Source organism: Platalea leucorodia (genome assembly GCF_965183815.1).
Source record: "Platalea leucorodia genome assembly, chromosome: 3".
In the NCBI taxonomy this organism is placed as follows: Eukaryota; Metazoa; Chordata; class Aves; order Pelecaniformes; family Threskiornithidae; genus Platalea; species Platalea leucorodia.
This window is the reverse complement of record NC_138825.1, coordinates 42,539,793-42,563,331: the sequence shown is the minus strand read 5'-3', so window position 1 is coordinate 42,563,331 and position 23,539 is coordinate 42,539,793. Positions and strand designations below refer to the sequence as shown.

The 23,539-nt window shown below is 40.9% G+C and overlaps 1 protein-coding gene across 3 annotated transcripts in view; it reads right to left on the bottom strand.

The window, feature by feature from the left end:
• GREM2 (gremlin 2, DAN family BMP antagonist) overlaps positions 1-20,095 on the bottom strand; it is a gene marked incomplete at its 3' end in the record, with an annotated part of 37,982 nt that extends 17,887 nt beyond the window's left edge. Inside the window, exon 1 of one of the 3 annotated variants that reach the window (XM_082306730.1) lies at positions 20,073-20,095. Of the gene's footprint in view, positions 1-17,453; positions 17,480-19,356; positions 19,442-20,072 lie in introns of those variants that run through there. The other 2 variants (XM_082306727.1, XM_082306729.1) reach the window with 2 other exon arrangements.
• Between the last annotated feature and the right edge of the window lie 3,444 nt (positions 20,096-23,539).

Below are 23,539 nucleotides of genomic sequence, written 5' to 3'. Positions count from 1 at the left end.
CTATATGAGATCTATGGTCCTTGTATCTAAATGGCTTGGTGTTAGGACTACAGTCTGTACCACAGCAGTGAGAAGAAATAAAATAATAATAGAATGTGATGAGTAGTACCATTTCAGATGCCCTAGGGCATCCAAGATGTTTGTATAGGCTGGCACATCATAGATAGATCCTCTGGGAGATACATACTCCTCCACAGTAGCCATTGGAAGCCAGGTGAGAGATGTGGGGTATTCAAACAGGCACCAGGCACATCTACTGAGGCAACCAATGCTCCGCCAGAACCTCATTCTGCTCTAAAGACACAAGGACTCATTTGTTGCAAGTGTCTTAAACATTACAGCTCTTACTTATGACTAGATTTCCAAAAGAGGTATGCACCATTTACCTCAAGTCCTCAATGGATATGGGGTACTTAAAAAGAGGATCTTTTATCTTATCTTGAAAACGTGCTCTGCAACTGTAGTGCAAAACTAAATATTAAACATGGAAAAAGAAGCATGAAAATGTACTTTAACTGCAGCATCCTACTGTCTGACTTTTGAGTGTCTTGCCTTGTAAGTGCAAAGGTTTCTTTCGCCAAGGCTTTGGGGTTTTAAGTGATTAAACACAACTGCTGGTTAGATTGCATAGGAATAATCTACATGATATATGAAGCACTGATGCCTTCTGCTTCACTCTTTTTCCATTAGTCATATGCTTCCCCTACCCCCCTGCCCTAACACCTACCCTTGCGGGATTCTCCACACCTGATCGAGAATCTAGCACTGAAGATTATGGCAAGAAGGCTCTTCTTCCTTTGTGTGAAGACGCTACGTATCCATGCAATTAGTGTATTGCAAAATTAGGAAAACCTGAATTTAAGGACAAACAAACAAACAAGTAATGTTGTTTGGTGAAAGAAGTTGGAGGATGTAGTTTTCTGTTCTCTTTCCAGGTAGCAGATGAGCCAAAAATGCTCATGAGACAGAACCAGCCTTCTGGTTAATAACCTGAAAAAAAAAATCTATCAGAAGTTATAACACAATTTGAATGCAAGTATTTGCCCAACCACCCTTTCAGAATAGAGCACCGGAACCATAACAAAAGCTGGTCACTTGTTCTGGCTATTGAATTCCCATGGATTTTTGCCCTCATTAGGCAAAAGCACATGACATGGTAAGAAATGGAGTGATGATGCTAATACACGAACGAGGAAAACAGGAGACAAGTTTTCAGGAGCATTCATTCAGCAGAAGGCTGAAACAGCATCTGATCAGTCAGGGTCTAAGGTGAAGCCTTCAATGCCGAAGAGCACCAGCTTGTATCTCTGCCACCTGGTCAAAGGGTACAAACACCACAGTGACTAGCCATCCAAAGGGCACAGGCTTATGCACAGAACCTGTGCATTAAGCTTCTCCCTTGTTCCTGAATGAGGGCATCTTCATTCTCCAAATACCCAGATGATTTTGAGTACCACATAGGCTAAGGTTTTCCAGTTACCTACAGCTGCATGCATGCATAAATATAATATACTTAAGGGTCAACACACATGGCTAAGCTCTCATACAGGTATGAGTTCACACCATTTTAGTAATTAGGACTCTGATTAAGAGAGGACAGCTTTAAACTAACATTGTAGACGTTAAGCAAACAATTGGCTTCCTGTATTCAGGTCCAAAAGCCTGTTGAAGTTCCCAGACCTTAGAAGAAAAGCGTGGTAACATACCCTACACACCAGCAAGTCAAAAGCATCAGGAAACACACCCTACCCACTTGTAATTAAAATTCAGATGGAAATGGTATCAAGGTTGGATAAGTTTGCAGTTTGGATCAGATGGCATTTAAACAGGGAAAGCTGTCTGCCATCTCAAATGTATAGCTCAACTGCCTCAAGTAATATTTATTCCTCTTAATAGAAGCCTTAGGCTCTGTATTTCACCGACAGCTTTTTAAGCCAGCTTCCATACACCCCTCCCCCTCCCCCCCCCAAATTTTATATTGTTTCTATATGCATTGATGTCTCTCACAATGGTCGTCACAGTAACCTGTCTGTCCCAACATGTCCCACAGTAGAACAAGAAACTCCTCAGCACCTGGAAATTTTAAAAAATCCAAAAGCATAAGCTAACACAACTTTTATGCAAATACATAAAAAAAAAAAATCAGATCTATGCTCACCACACTTTGTTGATGGCATGCTGAGGACATTAAGGACAAATCAAAATTCTATTTTTGGACTTGAAAACATGGCTGCACAAACACAGAATGGAAAGTAGTAGCTTATGAGCCAGTTCTGGGCACCGTGCTTCAGGGAAGCCATGAAGATTTCTAGAGGGGAAGCAAGGAAGAAAAACAAGAACATTTATATACACAGAAACTATAACTCAATGTGGCAAGATTGCAGAAATCAGGGATCTTTAATACAAAGAAGCAAAGACCAGAGGAGTGATGTTAATAGCTTTCAAATGCATAAAAGGCTATTGCAAAGAGTGAAAAAACATGTCTTTACTCTTCATGGATGCAAATGCAATAATGTCAGCAAATAAGATTTCAGACAATATTCCTATTAGCAAGCACCATGATGCAGATAGTGAGGCATTGGAATTGATTTGCCTAAGTTTGTAGACTCATCATCAGAATTATTAAGGAGAAAGTGATGCAAAAGGAAAAAAAAAATCACATCTGCCACAGATTATGTTAGATAAAATGGATTCTAACAAGCAGAAGACGAGCCAGATGCCTCCTCAAAGTCCCTTTAATTCCCTTTGAAGTAAATAGACATATATATATTATATAGAACAATTATTGTCCTCCAAAGAACCATCTTTTTAATAGATTTTTGCCTAGTTTTCTGTCATCTCTCTTCTCTTCTTATCTTTCTAGGCTTTTATGTTTTGTGCTAACTATCACAGAAAGAAATCATCATTCTTTTTGCAGTACAGCTTAAGGTACATTTGCTATGGGGTCACTAAACCGCTACTCAAACCCAGCCTTATGTTTAGCACACTGCAATCTGCTAATTGTGAACCTACCAGGTTTATAACTCAGATACTATCAGATGCTTTCAGAATTAAAGACTCAGTTTGATTTCTTTTGATGTAGGTAGAATACCTAACATTTGTTTAATGCTCCTCTGTTGGCAAAAGAGGCCAAAACACAAGATTCTGCAGAATGTCTTGGGTTTTCAAAAATGTAAGTTATTTAGAGGAAACATTGCCTAGTTTATTTGTTGAAGAAGATGAATGTCATTTATAAATCATTAGAAAATAAGTTAGAATCCTAAAGCATATTTAAATACCCATAAAAGACACACACATAATTTTCCACATAAGGCTAATTTGGGCATGGTTTTAAACCATCTTTGAGGACTGATTTCAAGGCAGAGAAGTCAAAACTGCTTAATTAGCTTGTGTGGGTAGACGATATCATGCCAAAATCGTGCCATATCATGCTTTTTTCTCCTGGCCCCTTCGGAGCAAGAGTGACAGACACATTGAACGGTAGGCGACAGTGCTGCTGCACCAGCTGGTGGAGCAATCAAAGTCCACAACCAGCAGCTGAATGGGGCAGCTGAGTGGCTTCCCATCTGGAGGCCTCAGGACAGCAGAACAGGCCCAGAAACAACCACGTCCTCGAAGATCTGAGGCAAACCACACAGATTTGCACAGACCAAAACATCTGTATTGTCCTCGTGACAGCAAACACCCAAATACTTCTCTAGTCATCATACCTGTAATTAACAGGTGTAGAATAGTTTGTCAACAGCTGTCATCGTAAAGCTATGGTATCTGTCCTACAAGCAATACCTTGTGAAGATGTATCCACTGTCCAACCCTCCCTTTCCCACAAAGCACAACAAATAAATAAATGAAATTGCCCTCAAACAGAAACTGAACACACACTGGAATAAAATTCCAGTTTCCCATCTGCCTTCTTTATCCTCCCAAAATTGAGATAAGTTTTGCAATTTGATTTACTTACTGTTGCTAATTCCCTAAAATTAGCCTACAGAGTAAAGGCATCTCCTCAACATTTTCCCTGTGAGGAACAGCTCTCCTGCACAGATACAGTCTAATATTTCTGATTACATTAAAGAGGTGGGATAATATTGCAGTGTGTGGTTTCCTAAAAGCCAGGAAAGAGTCATTCACCTAAGAGCAACTTACAACACCAATATTGGTTATTTGTTTATTGTTATTTACTCTTACTATTATTTATTTACTGTTATTTAGTAACGATTATACTATTCCTCTTAGTACTGCTATTCCTGAGAGAAGCCAGTTGCTCTGGTATGTTTTTGAAACCAATGCTACGTTTATACTCTCTTGTAACCCAATGCAAAGCAATGATCAAGTGGATATACATATGTTCAGATTCTAATAAAAAGTACATCACTCATTGCCAAGGAATCACCGTAGGATTGAAACAAAAGGAAATTTAATACAAGACAGAATCCTGAAACAGATTAGTACAGCAGAGGATGAGAAGAAGCTGCAAGGCTTCATGCACTAGGCAATACTGCAGTGTTTTCTACCAACAAGAAGCCCAATATACCTTCTCACTGTGTCCAGTAAGCTCAGGGGAGAAAATAATACATAGAGAGGGAGGATTCTCTGCAAATATGTATTTTAAAATTATTTCAGAGGATTCATCTGACAAATATTGACTTCACTAAAGTGAATAGGAAAAAAATAATATTTTAATTCAATGGAGCCAATAATTTTCTCTGTGGGAATATCAATACAGAATCCTTGAGGTTTAAAATATACAAACATTTAGACCAGGCAAGGATCTGTCTTCAGGTAGACTCACTGATATTTCACACAGTTCAGGTGGACAAAAAAAACTACTGCCATTAAAAATACTCAATCAGTTTGAAGTAATCAGCAAATGCTTACAAATAAATTATCGTTGACACCTGACAGATGAAAAAAAAAAAAAACAACCACACCAAAAATGTTTACCAGGAATCACAGAATCATAGAATCATTAAGGTTGGAAAAGACCTCTGAGATCATCGAGTCCAACCATTACCAGGAAGTAATTTAAAACAATAGATTAACAACATTTATGTTCTTCGAATATCTGGTAATTCTAATATAAATTATTTTTCATTTCTACTTAGTATCATGCTGCTTCTTTAGTTATTTTACATATTTCAAATTGTATTTTACTTTTTATTAATTAAACGACATCTGGCTATAAAAGGGAAAAAAAGGATGAGGGAAAACTCCACAAATGTCTGTTTTCTGTGTAGTGTGACACACCAAATAAATCTAGCCTAGTTAGTCCTAATCTAGGCTACAGGAGCCCTTGGCTTCACAAGAGCACCAGTATCTGAACAGGTTCTACAAACTATGGCTAAAAAGGTATCCCCCAAAAGTGTCTGTAAGGCTGAACAATTCCCCTCTTTTTAAAGACATCCAGGCCAGCAAAATTCTGTAAGCCAATGGTAGGCCCAACTTTTCTGCTTTCTGCTTTTTCTTGCTTTTGCGATTTAGCAGAGCTGTCCAGCAGGCCCACATGGGACATCCAAGAATGGCTGAGTCTCCCATTACATGCCTTTCTAAGAAGTTTGAGCCTACAATAATTAAATATCAACATGCCACAGTTAATTAGCTCCTACTGTTCTCCTTTTTCACAGCCTTAGGTATTGGGATCTAGTAAGAAGTTAATGGAAGACCATTGTGAGTAAAGTACTGAGGTAAGGGAAGAGGAAGAAAGAGCTGTAATACAACTTTTTGCAGGGGAAAAATGTGAAGAAATGAGGACTTTTTCATTGCATGACTGCCATATATTCAAAGCAAGAAATACAGAAGTGTTATTCGAATCACCCCATGCCTCATTGATTTACACTCCTGGCTTGAGCCAAATTAAGATCTGATTAAGGTTTACTTCAGAGATACCAGGCCATCTGAAGTAAGTCATTAGGTTCAGTTTCGGCAATGGTGACAAATAACTGTTTTTCTGAAGCTAATGGTAACTTTCCCACAACGTGTGCATTAATTGTAGGCTTCATAACACAAGTGTCTTGTTTGGTACAGTTTCCTGGCTGGAAGGACCTAGTCACTGCCAGTTGGCTGTACCAGGCAAATCATTCAAGCAAAGAAGGGCTGATCCTAATCTCTCCTCATGCAATGCTAATACAGTATCAATGAAGAATTCAGTATCTGTGTTGCTTTGCGTGCATAGCTCCCAACTGAACTTTGGACTTGTAAAATTGGTTGTTATACAGGACTTTTTCACCTTGAAGTAAAATCATGTTCAGTGATCCTCAAAAGCATCTAGGAAATCCCAACGGCCTCTGAAAGGCTCACCAGCTCTGAACTGTGACATTCTGCCTACTGGCACCAGGGGCCATTCCTTATGTAAGGCTTTGACAGTAGAGGGGAGGGGGTAAAATATGTCTAGCTGTACTTTGGATCTAATTGCATCTTCTTATAGCTCCAAGGATTTTATCACCTTTAGTTCCAGAGTGTAATTTAACCTATGCATTCAACCCTCATAGTGATCCTCCCCAGCCTTCAGTTGCACCGTTTTCCTTACAGAGGGAAAAAGCTCAGCAGATACATCCAAAGATGGGTGCATTAAGAAGCATTTTGCAGCATTTCTTAATCTTTTTTTTCCACCCTTTTTCCCCAGCACTTCTGTGGGAGCCTCCACTCATGAGTGGCAGGGTTTTGGAAACACTCATTTCTTCAATATTATCTGAAGTTTAATGATTCCTCACCTCGGCACACTGTCTTATGTACACCATAAGCCTAATCCCTAAACTCTCCCTATTGACAGCGCAAAGAAGACACTTGTCTGCCTCATCTATGGGAATTCCTGATGCCAGTCATCTAACTTTTATGTTCTTCAACAGTCTTTATGGTGATGCCTCTACTGAATTGTTTAGGTTGCTCAGTTCCACATTCAAAAGCAGCAGTTTGGAAAATCAAGACTTGCACTTCCGTAACACTTTGCAGCTCAGTTCACAGGGCACTTTGATTTGTGTGGCAGCCACCTAGGCAGGTTACCACAAAAGAGTTTACCTTAGCTATTACTCTGCTGATTCTCTTCAAGGCTTATCGAGTCCAGACTCTGTCAGCTTAATCTGTCTTCACAGCTTCACATACTGAGTGAGGACCCTGCAAAATTCTTGGTCTTCGTAACGCTAAGCAGAGGAAAGTCTAAGCACTCTAAGATACAGGTTTAAGGTGAGTTGCTGAACATTAAACAAAAAGTTTGTGGCTCCATGTTCCCAAACTAGCACACTAGGCATTGTTATTTGTAGAATTCATTTGACCTTCATAATAGGCCAGTCTTCTGCATAGCGAAAATAGGTGGAAGGAAAGAAGGCAAAGGCTACTTTTACCCTCCACATATCTAAGCAGTGCCAGAGGAGCCAGATGCATTTAGATTCTTCTTAAGTTACTCAGAGACTGTGCTGAAATATCTAGAATAAAAGCAAAATGCTCCTTTCATTAACTTATGCATCTGTCAAGGTTTTATTGCAAGTCATATATATATGCAAGGTTGGGCTAACAGGCATATTTTAAGTAAAGGGTAAGCTGATATGAGAAGGTGACCCAGACAGAGTGGCAATGTCACAGTGGTTCTTGATTCGTAATTTTTTTAGTGGGGCAAAATAACACAATCCTATCAGCAAAAAGAGTGAAAGAAAAAATGGTTAAATACTTAGCCTTTCTCACCCCACACCCCAAGTATGTCCTGGAGAGCAGCCCAATAAAGAGAAGCAAGCAAAAGCTACAAATGTATACCCCTCCTCTTCGCAGACACCAATGATTGCTGTCTTAAGCGCAGATTCAAAAACATGCCAACATTTCTCTTTCTCGCTTTTCCCCTGCACATTCCTTCTGCAGACCTCTAACTACGATTTTGTATTAGGGAAATAGTTGCATGCCACAAGATGATTTGGAGAGAGGCTGCTGTCTCAACATAGCATGAAGATGACTAAATAGTGACAAAGTAAATCATCCCTCAAAGATAAGTCAATAGTGAATAAGTAATTTTATCTGTCAAGAGTTAACATGCAATGAATACTTGCAAAGGTTACACAACATAAAATCTACTAGCAGTTAGACATGAGTTCCCTCACATATGCTAACCAAGGAAGCCTGTGGAGGAATAGATCCCATTTGACTTCTTGTTGAAAAGCCTTAACAACAGCAAGTTGCATGTATAAACTCCTAGAAAAGGATTATATCCTAAAAGATTGTCAGCTTACAGCCAGATATCTTAAAGATGCACTTCATAAGTATTTCTTAGGAAATGTGCTAAATTTCCATTTAAAAACATTTTAAAAAAACAGTGAATGAGTGAGGGGAATAGTTTATAATGAATTAGAAAAACCCTAAAGGTGGTTAAAAAAAACAAAACACTTGTTGAATGCCTTCCCCATTCTGAAGCCATAAACAGTTTGGAATTTAACTGGTAGTTAAAGCTGACAGAGCACTAAAAAGCTTAACTCACTTTTCACTTCTGTCACTATTTGCATTTTTCTTTTTTTCAGTTATATAAAAGCATTAATCTGTTTGGATTTTCTTCTTGAATAGATCTTTCAAGTTCTCATATATATTTCTAGCATGGCATGACATCTGTCCTATAAACTCTGTGAAAACATAGCTTATGATGTTTAAAACATTCTATTTAATTAAAAGAAATTAAGAGTCCTCCTAAAATGTGCAAGCAGCAGTTGTATATTCTGAAATCCAGGCTGTAAGTATACATCCCTTAAATTTTCCTAACTTCTTGAATAAATAGATCCTCTGAGGTTTCCCAGATAAGATATATTTTAGATTACTTAGGCTATCCAAAGAATGTTTTTGCTGCTCTGTGCAATTAGAGCTGAAAGTGCATTTATCTTGCTATAAATAAGGTGACTCTTAAAGAACGAAGTTCAGAAGTGTTAATGTCAACTCTTTAGTGGACATACCTTTGATAGGGTAATTCCATATCTCCAAGTACCTAGGCTCAAATTTTAAATTAATTTTGACCTTTACAATATATGAAAGTCAGAAAACCTGATTGAATTAATTCCAGAATTAAATTATATGAGTTTTATCATAAAACCTAAGTATTTACATAGCTGTTTTGAAAGTTACCATTTAAATATGATGTTAACTCGGAACCACCCCCAAAATCATATAGAGTAAAAAGTATAACCGAAATGTTCCAGATCAATCTATGTATGGAATAACTCGGTTCATCAGAAGCAAATCCTCTCTTCCTTACTTCACAGTATTTGGGTTTAGATATGCTGCTTCAAAAGAGAAAAGTGCAAGGGCAATTAGCTGTAGTTGTCTCCTTTACTACAGTAAAAATATATTTTACAGGTATGGATGACCTTGTGTAAACCATAAACAAAAGCTTTGGATGCCCCAGGTCAGAAATATTAAATAATGAAGGTAGCAGAGCAATATACAATGGACAGTAATTCCCACTATATAGAAGGCATGGTTAACAGGGCTGGTTTTTTCAAGTATAAAAGTATTTTTGCATTGTCTTGAAGTAATATGCTGTTCTACGCCTCTGTGCAGGAATTAATTTAATCCAGCATGAGCAAACCTGCATTAGAATTCACATCCTTATAGGCTCTGCAGTAAAGCAAAATGTCAAATTGTTTTGCATCTACACATAAGATCACGGCTACCTCTTTTATAGATTATTCATATTTGCTTACATGCATATATATCACACTGTAATAACCAGTTTATCATAGAAGCATTTTAGCCATTAATACTTTTTTTTTTAAAGTGTTCAGTGACAGTAACAGTTTTTATAGCCTGTAAAGCGACCCATGAGGCTCTGTTCAAACAATGACAGCATTATACAATCATAGAATCATAGAATGGTTTGGGTTGGAAGGGACCTTTAAAGATCATCCAGTCCAACCCTCGTGCCATGGGCAGGGACATCTTTCAATAGATCAGGTTGCTCAAAGTCCCGTCCAGCCTGACCTTGAACACTTCCAGTGATGGGACATACACAGCTTCTCTGAGCAACCTGTTCCAGTGTCTCACCACCATAATTAGCCTGTGTCATTGTTCAGAAAACTTGGGAATGCTGGTCTTTGGGCTGTTTCTTAAATAGCAACCTTATTCAAAGATCTTCCACACTTAGCAACTGAGCCTGTCTATCTAGACTACTAAGGCCACCCAGTACTAACAGGGTTTTCAAGACACCATGCAAGGAGTCTGCACCTATGAACACTCTCAGCTAGAGGACATATAGTGTTTTGAACACTTGCATCAACATTTACAGCACAATTTCTGAGCCAGTTTCCCATAGATGTTGAGTGTACCATTTTAGACATGCTAGATGGCACAAAGAAAGTCTGTAACAGAATTAAGACACAACCTAGTGGCCAGGAGCAAAGCCAAGGGCAGGATGACCCTTTCAGCACAAGTTTAGACCTATGCCTAGCTAAAGTGACAGCACAGGCATAGCCATAGGCAGCATAACAAAGCAGGAATATCACTGGACCGTTAAACACTTTTAAGAGACTATTAGATTCTGCCACCTCAAAGAAATTGGTCATGCAATGAAAGCAAAAGGCCATCACAGAAGCTTCAGAAAAGGCTGACAATTAGCAAGAAGACAGTAAGCAAAACTGAAGCATGACTCTCATCCAAAAAATTCCACCAGCATTGCTATCTGACTACCTGCTATATATGTTAGCAGTTCACATCATGAATCTAGAAGTTCAAAAGTTGTAGAGCATTTGATGCCCAAACTAAGGCATCAGCCTTAATCATGGTAAAAAAAGTCAGTTTTCAAATGTTTTTAAAGGAATAATAATTATCTTCGGGGGAAAAAAATCTAATTTGGAGCTCTCCATAACACAAGTATCTTAAATTACAGTTCATTTTTATTGAGAAACTATGCCTCTCTAATTAATATAAATCTAACCATGCATATTCTAATATGACAATAAAAAACAACTAATTTTGCATTGTCCTGACAGTAAAGATAAATCTAAACCGATGATAAATACAATGACAAATACATTTCAATATTCTCAACAAATACACCTAAACTTCAGTGTGGGGAAAAAAAAGCAAGAAGCACAGCACTAGAACCTCAAGCTCCCTATATTTTACAAATTCAGAAAAAGTAACAGCTTAAGTCAATCACGTTTGACTGCTATCCAGTTATTTATATGAGTAAATGAAGCTGGCGTCCGAGTGGGGAGATGAACTGGCAACTTGCCGCAGCCTTGAGTTACAATTTGTATATAATGGAGCAAACTGCAAGTGCTCTGATTGTATTCTATCCATGTGAATGAAGCTAAGCAGAAGAGTTCAAATAGGCAATATTCTCTTTTGATTAACAATAAAGCAAGATAGAGATGTCTTCAGTCTGCAGGTGAAGTTGCCCAGGAGAGATCTGCACAAGAACTCAGCGCCGCCCATGACCTGAAGCCTGGACTGTCAGTGGAGTTAGATACACCACAGTCTCCCTTGAGACAGGAAACCCTTTGCATGGACTTCTCACCCATGCATTTGCAGTTCCACTGTCTGAATGGACCACCTAAAACCAAAGTGAAAAGTCTCATGGTTGCTGGCAGTCTTAGAGACTCCACAACATGCTGGACTGTACTATGGCCATATCATGTGACATATCACACTGTGATTATGCATTCCCCTCTACTCTTGATATTTCAAAAAAAAATTCCCTGTATGCATTTCATAGCAAAATTACTTCATTCTGTTTTACTGATTTGTAAGCAGCATTTGTGTCCATGTAAAAATGACCTCTTAACATGTACTTAGGAATGAAAAGTCATCCCTGTGGCCTTTTCTTTCTCCAAAATTCACTCTCTAGTTGAAACTTTGGCCAAGGCACAAATAAACAAACATTAGTAAATATGAGACTGGAGTGCCATTGCTTCTCAACAGTAGAGCCTGCCAATACCAGATATGGATCCAGAGACATTGCCGGGTTTGCCTCTTCCAGAATAACTTTTCCAAGGAGCTACACCCTCGTCTAGCTTGCTCAGATTCTGAAAAATCACTGTTTATGACTGTGGCTATAATAGCTGACCTAACCAGAAGTGCCAGGAATCAAACCACAGACTTTGGAAAGCAACGGGATCCATAAGCTACAGACTCCTTATTTTGAGAGTCTATGGTATGAGAGTCCCAGTCCTAAGCCACATGAGATGGCTGTGCCAGGATAATAGTTCAGATTCCACAAATCACATCCATATTGTTAAGTCTTTCAACGTCTGGCATAGTTTTAAATGGACAACAAATTTGTTTGTCGGATAAAGTCTGAACTGCTAAATAAATAGTGATAAATTTCCTAATACTACTGGGCAAAATGTTCCTGCAAGTACAACGTGTGTTTATCAGTTTCCCACTGAGCTAGCATTGACTTTCAAATTTCCTTTAATCTTATTATAGTGAACATAGTACAGCTCTCTGGCAAACAAGAGTAACGTTCTTCCTGTAATATCATACCCTTCTTTTAAAGAAACCCTAGAGATGTCCAGAAAAGAACTAGGCTCAACTTGGAATGACACAATAAACTTGTTTCCAAAGAAACTTAAGGTTTATAAAATATTAGATTTTATACTGAAAAAAACCTAAGACTATTTTTATAAAGAGAAGATTGGCAATTTCTGATAGATACTCAAAATAGTGTTTGCATGCATCATACTTTTAAAGTCAGCTATTGAAACACCAACATAAAAATATTTTCCTAGTTGGAAGCAGTCTACCTGAGCTGCAGGATAAAGCAACTGGCATTTTGCATGTAGAATTCACAAAATAGTAGACTGTAGCTTATGAAGGAGCTTTTTCAGTACTCCAAGAAGAAAGAACATCAAGTGCAGATGACTTTAAAAAAAAAGGCGGATAAAGGAAACCAAATGGGATTTATTATGGTACAATTCGTATTTAAAGCTTCTGTTCATTTGGGAGGATTTTATGGTAGACAAAGGTGGGATTTGTCTTACACTTAAAAAAAAAATAACCTAGATTGAGGTGTTGAATAACTTCATGTAAGTGACTGAAGGGACTTTGGGAACCTGAAAGCAAGACAGTTTCAGGTGACAGAAACTAGCTCAGTTTCCAGCTGTGTGCTTTTGTCTTGCTCGCTTCAGGGTTCCTATAGGAAAAGGGTTATTACATATAACAAAAATAGCATACAATGGTGCAATTTTCACATATCTTCTGTGATTTTTGAATAAACCGATAAATTTGCCTAATAATCAGTTTATGTGACATTTGAATCTTCAGCTTCAGATACCCTTAAGAAGTCACAAGTTCTGGGCTACGACTTTACTTAAGGCTCAGCTTCAGTCAGGAATGGAAATATTAAAGAGGCAGATCAACAATCTTTCCCTGCCTACACAGAATCCAAGGTACTTATAATTTGTTTCAGTTTGCAAGTATTCACTCTTAAGAATATTTCAGCAAAAGCTGTTCTCACTGAAGCATCAGGCAAAGTTTCCATGGGCTTCGTTAATGAAGAATATAGACCAAAGTCAACAAACACGTTTAGTATAAAGCCATTGTGTGTAGTAATCTGAAAGGTGTCAGCCAGAGAACAAATGAAATCGAAACACGAGAGATAGCCATCTCTCTCTTTATTAGGAGACTTTACTGGATGTACCATTAAGTCATGCAACATGTTCACATATTCCCCATCATCTTTGCCTGTCAACTTCCTCTTCTTCCTCGCAAAGGACACTGAGCTCCAAATTATGTTGACGGAACAGGAACTGACAAACAATAGATGGATGATAACAAAAAACATGCCTAGAGCAAGGATGTCTGACATCTGAGAGCTGGGATGTTTTCATTTTGGATAGAAGCTCTGACCCACTATTTACACCCCTGTCCCAAGCTCTCCCACATATTTTTAAATGACAACTTTCCAGATGTTATCTGTATGGAGACTGGCCAGATTTATGGGCAGGATCCCACTTAACTCTAAGCCAAACTAGTGTTTTGGCCTCACTGGAAATGAGATTAGGCCTGAGATTTGCACCAGGAAAAAACGTGTAGTTTCATGCCAGAAATGGACATGCAGAATTTTTACAATGCTGTCTATTTTTTTGTTAGCACTACTGTAGAATATCAGGCTATTTAGCATTATCATAATGGCACTTAAGCAGAGTAATAGGATAGACTAGACATGGCTGGACTCCACAACGAAACTGCACACAAATGAAGAAGGCCAGCTAGTTCACTTGTAGCACCAGCTCAATACAGTTTTCTAACTCTAGCAAGTGTTTGTACAAGACAAGGTCAACAACGCGTTCTGCATGAGCTATACAAATGCTGTTTCCAAGTTTTAAGAGAAGTTAAAAATTCAGGAAATTTTTAAGATTTATTGCTGTTAAATCCACAGTCTGATGTTGTATTTGTGCATTGCCCATCACACTCAATAAAAGCTGGTTCCAAAATGAAATTTGGAGGGTAAATAATATATTTTCCTTTCCCAGTGTACTTTACTTCTCCCACTTCCTTAACACAAAATAGGCAGAAATGAAATCTTTATGCGACTTTTTCTATTTGAATGTATCACAGTTTTAATTTCCTCTTAGTTTCATTACAAATTATGGTTTCTTAAAATACTCACTTCCTAAACAATAATGACTTTAAAACTGTCTGGAATGAGAGATAAATTCACCTTTTTCCTTCTATAAAGAAGCTTGTAGTAAAGACAGTAGCGTACATATTTCTATATACAACATACATTTACAGTATAACTAATTCTATATGGCAGTGTAACCTCTACAAAAAACTGACCTTGATAAATCCCCCTTAGTCTTATGACTAATCTAAAATATGCCGCTGTAACTCTTACAGATACTATGTACACAGCAACAACAGAAAAAAAAATATACAGAATCTCATAAATAAGCATGGTTATGCCCAGAAGAAAAAAATGAATGTGAAAAGTAGATGCTGTAAGACAACTTTTTGACAAAGACAGGTTACAACTGAAGTTGCCATGATTGTATCACGCAGGATATTGAAAGACAGATTGCCCTCTGTTTTAACATCCTGGAGCAAGACAGATTCTCATGGTCTGTTTCCCTTTCCGAAACAGGCTTCAAAAACCTTCTTAAAAAAAAGATAAACGACTTAATGCACTGAGAACAAGAAATACCATCGTTTCAAGTGACGTATCCATAACCTACGCAACTCATGTCAAAATCTGCACTTCATCCCACAGAGCAGCTATGCATTGGAATAAGGTTTGGAGTAGACAGCCTCTAGCAATAGAAATACAGTCATCTGAGAAGGAAAAGCTCTCTTGTTTTTCAGTTCCTATTGTTCCAAATAGCACAACATTTTCTGCATCTAAAAGCAGTCTTGGAGCAGTCACAATGATCCAGAACAAGGAGGATTTTTGTATCATTCATGCTATACACACGCAACTCTATGATTTCCATCATGATCCCGTGAAAATGTGTGTAAAACTGAAGAGTCGGTAAGAAGCCCAATTTTTGCAGCAACGACGACCACCTTCTGTAAGTACAATCTGAACTCTAATTGCTCCAATAATATATTTTCTAGTTAGAAATGCTTTCATACAAAAGATAACCATTTATAATTAACAGAGTATTTTTTCTATTTAAAATAATTTTCCCCAAAGAAGTAAACTAAAGACAAACATGAAACTGCCAAAAGCCAGCCAAATCACCAAACACCAGAGAACTGAAAAGTTTTCTGCTTTAGAGTGAAAACTGCAGAAAACAGTGTTTTAACATTTTTTCATTAGAAGCTTTACATTTTAAGTGGACGTTTCTAAACACCTTCCTGGGCACCGCACATTCCCACCTGCCTGCAGCAACTGGACTCCAGGGCCAGCGCATGTTTCCCATCATGTGCTGGGACCCAGAACTGCCACCACAGGTGGCACCTTCTTCCTCCAAAGCAACACTTCTGGTGCGTTATGGGAAATGTAGTCAGCCAAGATGCTGCACCCACAAAACACAGCACAGCATTTCTAAATGACAGTTTTTAAGTTTCAGGCCAATGTTCCTCACCACTCCCAAATACAATGAGGAACATAAACACAGCCTTGTGAACCTTTATATGCAGAAGGGCTACAGCCAGTGACAGGCAAACAAACATGAAGAAGCACCAGTTGTCCTTGCCTAAACGCAACTGCTGTGTTCACATTCACCAGCTGAGCACGAGGCTGCGTTATCCAAAGTTCCCACTCAAAAAGTAGTCCGCTATCACATGCCAGGCTATTAAAAAAAAAAAAATTAGCCTTCTTCTTTTAGCACGGAAGAGAGCTCAGTATGTGTACATACAAGCAGGGCAGCCACAGTTCGTTGCAGGGTTGTTCTCTCCCACTGAGCCAGAAGGAGCTTCTTGGTAACACATGTGTAGGCAATGGTGCAAGAAGCAGGGACTAGCTCACACCCCTGGGAACGACGGTTAGCATCGCCCTCAAACTGCCTGGTGCATCAGTACTAGCCTGCTGCAAATGGGCCAGGTCTGTGTTAGCAGGTAGCACAGCCCAACAAGAACAGACATACAGAGCACAACAGTTAAGCGCGGAAGACTTTCTATCAACACTTACATGCATTTCATAGGGTTTTACTTCAGGCTAGCTCTGGTCTGGTCCCACAGACTGAATTTCCAGCAATGACTCAAGCACATCTTCTCATTTAGATTCATCCTAAAGGAATCCAGCTGGCTCACCATGAGGTATACAGAGACGGACAGTAAGTGGGAACAACTGGAAGACTGGCATCAAAAGTACACTCCTGACACGAACCACAACACTAATATAAATGCACAACCACACCCACGAGCATCTGTGAGAGTGAAGTGAAAGACCTTTTTGTGCTGCTCCTGAAGACACTCTTTGGACGTTAGTAAATCTGCACAGTGACTTGAACTGTTCATTGAAATAATTCTAACTCAAGCATCAGGAACTGGTAAATTCCAATTTACCAATTGCAAATTGGAGTTTACCAGGTTCTGATGCTTGAGTTAGAATTATTTCAATGTGAATTTAGTAGTAGTGTGTGTAGAACTATGAAATTGAGCAGTTGGAATTTACCGGTTACCAAGTTTATCACACAAAACCACAGCAGGACTAAACTATCTGTTATAGAAGAGGATGATCTGGATCTACTTGATTTACGCTTTCATAAGCATTGACAAATGGTGACTGAAACCAAGCACTTTTGAAAGGACAAGATTTATCGATACAGTTCAGTTGGCGATTCTGATACTAATTTTTACCCTCATCTGATACTACAGAAAGAAACAAAAATCTCCTGAGTTTTATCCTTCAACTTCTCATACCTTTGTTCTATTCCACATTGAAAGTCATGTTTCATGACAGCACAGTCTATTTTAAAGATAAATATGAAGTAAATAGGTCAGCTAAACGAATCAGCTAAAAATCTAGGGTTAATGGCATTTATTTTTGTGGCACCCTTTTAGAGGTCTTACTGATACTTTTCACTAACACATCTTTCACTTACTTATCATGCTGCAATGGAAGGCTGAGCAAACCTCGCTGCTACCAGACGTACCTCCTCCCCACACACAAGAGCTCTGCACGAAGACTGGGCTCCAAGAGATGCAAGAAAGCAAAATTCTACCTGCTTGGTTTCTCACTCATCCCACAACAGATTTAGCAAATCAGACGGCTCTCTTCAGCTTCACAGTAATTACCCACAAATGTTTAGAATTTAGGACTTCACTGCATGTCTTGGATGATGGCAGTTCATGAGGACCGTGCAACAAAAGTGAGAGAGAGAGGTCTCTTGCTCGGAGCCTGAATGCTGAGGCAGAACCCTCATGTCCTGGCTCTCAGTAATAAGCAGGTTGCTGTTCTTTACCTCTATTCAATTATTTTCTCAGGGCGCTTCTTTAAAATCTTAGGCTACTATTATTCTTCCTTAACTTTTGGAAAGAGATGAGGAAAGGCCAGCCGAGAACTAAGCACCAAGTTTAGCAAGCAAAGCATCTGCGTTAAAATACACCAGGCATTAGAAGCAAATATTTCAGGCGACGTGTACCTCTTGGAGTTCAAGCAACAAACTAATCCCGTGAGGGAACACAGTATCTGTATTGTATTGGCACTGGTGGGAAGACAAGACTCTGACGTGATGTTGATTTCTCCCTGGTTTAGCAAGAGCTAGCCTTGAAGCGGCCTGATAACCAGCTTGCTAATTGGGGCTCTGCGTAGACATTGCTTGGTCTTGCACCTGCTGCTTCGCGATTCTTGGAAGGACTGTGGGATTCTTAACCTGGGGCTCTTCCGTAGGGAATCTCTGCTGTGGTCATTCGTCAGGCTGAAGTTCACCTGACTCTACTCACTGGGCTTTCATTCAGTTTATTTCTCCTCTTTCGGAGAAAAAAGAGGTTTAACTTGTTACGAGCTGCTAATTTTGTCTTCAAAAATCCACCAAAAGTTATATAACCACTTTCACAATAGCGTGCTAAAAATAAGAGCTGTTCAGCCAAATGCCACTGCAATTTTTTATAAGACCTGTGACTCCAATTCTGCAAGACCTGTGAAAGTGCAAGTATTTCCTTAGCTTTAGCAGAAAGTCAAGCAGGAGCTCCTTGTGAGACAGACGTGGGTTTGTATTATTATAATCCTCACTTGCAAGGGGAAAGAAGCAGTGTCTGTATACACATATATATATTTCCAACTCATGACTTAAAGTAATGCTATTCGCTCTTGGAGCTGATCCCTCGTGGGGTTTCATAATCACAAGCCATCATTAACCCAAAGCAAAGAAAGAAAGGTACAAAGGGGCACAGGTTTCAAGTACGAGATTAATTTTTTTTTCCTCTTTTTTTTTTTTTTCCTTTTTTTTTTTTCCCCTTGGGAGGGGGCGTGGAGACGCGATGCAGGACGCTTCAAACCCAAAGGGATTTGCCCATTCAGGTAACTTCCGAGGGCGCTCAGAGCAAAGCACCGAGACCCAGACGCTGCCGGGAGCCGGCTCTCCTTAATTTACTTACGTGCCCCTGGAAACGCCCCACGGGCGGGCAGCGCGGGCGCGGGACGCGCGGCTCCCCGCCGAGACCGGCGGCCGCCGCCGCCGCCAGCGCCGCGGCCGGGGGGGATCCCCGCGCGGGGCCGGGCGCCCACCGGGGCTGCGGCGCGGCGGGGCTGTGGGGGCTGCCAGGGCTGCGGGGGGCTGCGGGGGGCTGCCGGGGATGCGGGGGGCTGCCGGGGATGCGGGGGGCTGCCGGGGGCTGCCCCGCGCTGTCACCGCCGCCGCGCCCGCGGGCCCTGCGCGCCGCCCCGCTGCCTGGCGAAGGGGCGAGAAGTGTGAGAGGGCAGGGGAGGGGGAGGGAGGGAGCCAGCCGGCCGCAAGAGAAGCGGTGCCGGATCCGGACGCCGGGCGCCCCCCGGCCGCCCCATACCTGCGCGGAGGCGGGGAAGGGTCTGCAGCGCGCTCCGTCCCGCCAGCTATAGATCCCAAGGGGCGACGAAGCGGGGCGGCGGCCGTCGCCCGCTCCTGCTGCTGCCGCTGCTGCCGCTGCTGCCGGTGGCGGTGGTGCGAAGCCCTCGCCGGCCGCAGATGCCCATAGGCGCTCGGTGGGGGAGAGCGGTGCGCGGAGAGAGCCAGGCGGCTTGGCCGGGTCCCGGCGGCGGAGGGGAGCTCGGCACTGGCTGGGCGCAGCCGCTGCCCGAGGAGAGGATCAAGCCCCAGCTTTCGATTGGCTCCGGTGGCCGCGCCGCTCACCCCGGCCTGCCCGCCCGCCGCCCGCCCGCCGCCCGCCTCCCCTCCGCCGCCCCCGGCGCTCCGCTCGCCGGCGGCTCCGCTCCTCCCTGCCAGCCTCCGGCCTCGCAACCTGGTGGGCAGACCTAACCCCCGTTCTTTTTCTATCCCCCCCCCGCCCCCTTCCCTAATGCGACGTCCAATCCCGAGCCTTTTGTTTATGCAGGGACATTCTCACCCCGGGTCTGACAAAACGCACTCCTTCCCTTCGCATCTTCCTCCTTTGGCTGACGGACCTGCAACTTTAAGCGTTCATGACATTGTGTGTCACGCTCAATATTCAGACACGTTTGTTCTCTGAGCGTTTTAAAAAATATCCCTAGCTGGTAAAATTAAAAGCATGCAGCGCCTGATCACCTGAGGGCTAAATCTGAGGTAGGACAAAGCGGTCTTTGCCTGAGTTTAGTTTGCTTTTCTTACACTGTTTGGGTTCCTAGCCCTGTCTTGGTTAACTACACGTCAAATCGTGGCATGCACAGAAAATAAAATCAGGACGCTAAGCCTCCTCTTCCCGAATCTAGGGTTATTCAGTCACAGCGGCTGTGATTGTCATTCCTTGCTGCATCTTTGATGTTGGTGTTCTGTTCGCTCAGGGTGACTTCAGTGGCCTGTGGAAAAGGATTCTCCCTCCTGCAGACGTGCTATAGCCTTAAGTCAAATCTTAGACCTGTCTTCTGGGCAAAATGGCAATCCTCTGGTTTCAGTATGACCCTCTGTTTAAATATGAATATAGCTGAACCAGATAAATAGGCCCTTTGGGTTTTCTCAGCGCAGGAAGATGTTGTAATATTTCCAGTAAACATGTTGGCAAAATTGCTTATTAAAATTAGGGAGAACAAAATGATCAGTTATAACAGATACACTCTTAATTAATGCAATGACCTGCATTTAACTGATGCTGTTGAGTTAAGTAGCATCTATGCGTGTTGGTACATCAGGTGCCATTAAAAGTCAACATTTATCCAAATCTGGCAGACTGCAGCATTTGAAACAGAGAATGGAGTTGCAGGGATACCTTTGCATGACAGCAGCATGTACATTTGTAAATGGTAACCTCCAGAACATTTTTAATTGATTCTGTATTTAATTGGGTTTTTTCCCACAAAATTGTATGCTATTTTTTGTTCTCTAGAAAGCATGCCTACTTTCGTCTCTTTGGAGCATACAGAACTAGTTAAAAAAATATTTTTGTTTATTTTTTTTTTTGTTCAGGCAAAAGTCAGAAAAATAAAAATAGAAATATTGAGAAATATGTAAAACCAGACATATTTAGAAATATCCATACTTGGGGTATAATCCATCCCTCATTTTAAAAGCTTTATTAGCAAAAACATCCCTCAGTGAATTCAGTGGAGCTACACCTCTGGAACACAAGAGCAACTAAAAAAATTCTGTTTCTTTTTCATTATATGTTTTTCCTTCACATCTTGCCTGTTTATTTTTCCCTGGGAGAAATGAAATGGCTAGTTTAGAGACCAAGCTACATTTCTAGCCATGGCCCAACAGGCGCAGCAGCCACTGCATCTCCACCACCCCCCTGACGCCTCTACAGCAGGCATCTTCCCGCATGCTCCTGATCCAAATACCTGGCTGACCCTCTTGCAGTATTTCACTAAATCAGAAGGTGGTGCCTTCCTTCATCCTGACTTTTTCCTAGGAAGAATGCTTGCTCTTGAATCGTGCTCCATTTTCAAGCCCTTTTTTCGGCCTCCCATTTTTCTCCCTTGACAAAGGGATATGGCCCTCCAGCTGAGCGGTTGTTGAAGCAAACGCCGTGGTGGGCTGTTCCCTTAGACCTCCTTCTAGCTGCTAGTTTTCAACCATATTATCTTATTATCTCTACACAAATTTTATCTCCTGCTTTGTGTTGTTTTGGGGAAAAGCTCTGAACTCGCTACAGAAGTTTTCCTGTAATAAATTCTTTGTGCTCCTCCTTATAACCCAAGAACTTTCTGCGGTACAGATGACTTGGGACTTCAGAAGATTTTGTACTTCCAGACTTGCTACTTCCCATTAGCCGTTCTCAACATTATGTTTGTTTCCTTCTGCGTTAGTTTGGATTCCTTTACAGCACTGATTAGGTTTCCCTCTAGTCTTGTTCAATTTAATAGCTTTTAACCTGTCCATTTTATTTATGTCTGCTTAAGTGCTTATTTACTCTTTTCCCTTATACTATAATGACCTTCCATAGGTTACTATAATCCTAGAAGGCATGTGGGGAATTTAAAGATTTAAAAGTCGCTTGACTTCATAAATAATTTTTATTTTCTCATTACACGCCTTATTTTTAAAACAGGAATGTTACATTTTCTATTTGATCAATGTTTGTTTTTCACAAATATTCCTTCCACATATCTAGTAGTAAGGCTAACTGAGACATTTTGGATTCAAAACAACTTTTTTTTTTTTTTTTTTTTTTTACAATTTGTTTAATGACAACTGCAAAGGGTGTTGATCTGACATAGAAAATACATAGCATGTTTATTCTTTGCTCTGGTCTACAACCAGAATCTTATGCCATTAAAAATACTTTAGTTAGGTGTGCAGGTTTTGTTCTGATTTTTTAAAACTAAAATAGTTTTATGCTGCAGGTAGCAGTTACCTAGCAGTATCAGTACAAAGCACATTCATATTGATATTACTGCATCTTTCCTCCGGTGTGAGTGCCTGACTTCTATTGTGTGCGGTACTTAAACTAACAGACTAATCTTTTAACGTCCCCTGGCAATTATAGAGCCCATAATTTAGCAAGCTGTTGAAGCATATACCTACTTTTAAACTACAGATTTCATGACTACGTTCTACTTCTGATGTGGCCACACTTCAGGAATGACTGTAATCCACGTCTTTTGTCTCACACTGAGACGAAACACAGACAACTGGTGCCCATCTCCTTCACAGCAAGGACCATATCTTTGTCACTGCCATTACAGAAACTCTGTTCTGCTTTGCAGCCCTGAAGACAGAGCTTGTCTTGATCTGTGAACACATCTGGCAGGAGCGCCTGGAGAGCACGAAGGGCTGTAGCACAGCTCCAGAGCCAAAGGAGGCCTGAGAGATGGTACAGTCCATCACATATCCCAGCCTCATCCCTGTCCCAAGACATGATCCACAGAGTTTCATTAGATGGAAGAGAAGAAACCTGAGAGATCTGGTGATTCCATTATACAGATTTCCCCTGCTTGTAAATTGACATATCTACACTGAATGAACAAACTGACCATTTGCGTCAGGTTAGGCACATACTCTCCTCTCTCAGGCCCTGGCTAAGCAGCCAGGCTCTGTAGCCAGGAGCCTGAGAAGCCTGACTGTCTGAGGGCTGGCATATGTTTCTGATTCAGGCACTGGGGGCAACCCCACAAACTGCTTTCACTGCCTTGCATCCCCTTTGGTTCTGCGCGGTTCCTGCCTCTTGATTAACCTGCCTTATCTCATTCTAGTCCAACCTCATCTCTATCCAAGACTTTTAGTACAAGCTCTTTGATTTCCTGACCTTGCTCTTCATTTACTCTTTGGTTTGGGGTACCCTTGATTTCTTGAGCATGCTTTGGGCTGGTCTGTCCTCAGCGACTGAATCCTGGTCTTGAGTTTCCTCAGCCTTAGTGGCTGGACCCATCCCAGCTATAGTCACTTTGCGCAAGTATTCCACTTGTGGCTCCTTAAGAACTCCCGTTTAAAGCCACCTTGCTGAATGGGAATCATAAAACCTGATATCCCACTGCTGACGCAGAGCGTTTGGCGCATAGCTTATCTGCGTGATAATTCAGCCGCCTGTGGAATAGGTCGTAGAGGCAATATTGGGTCGTAGCTTAGGAGAAGCTGCG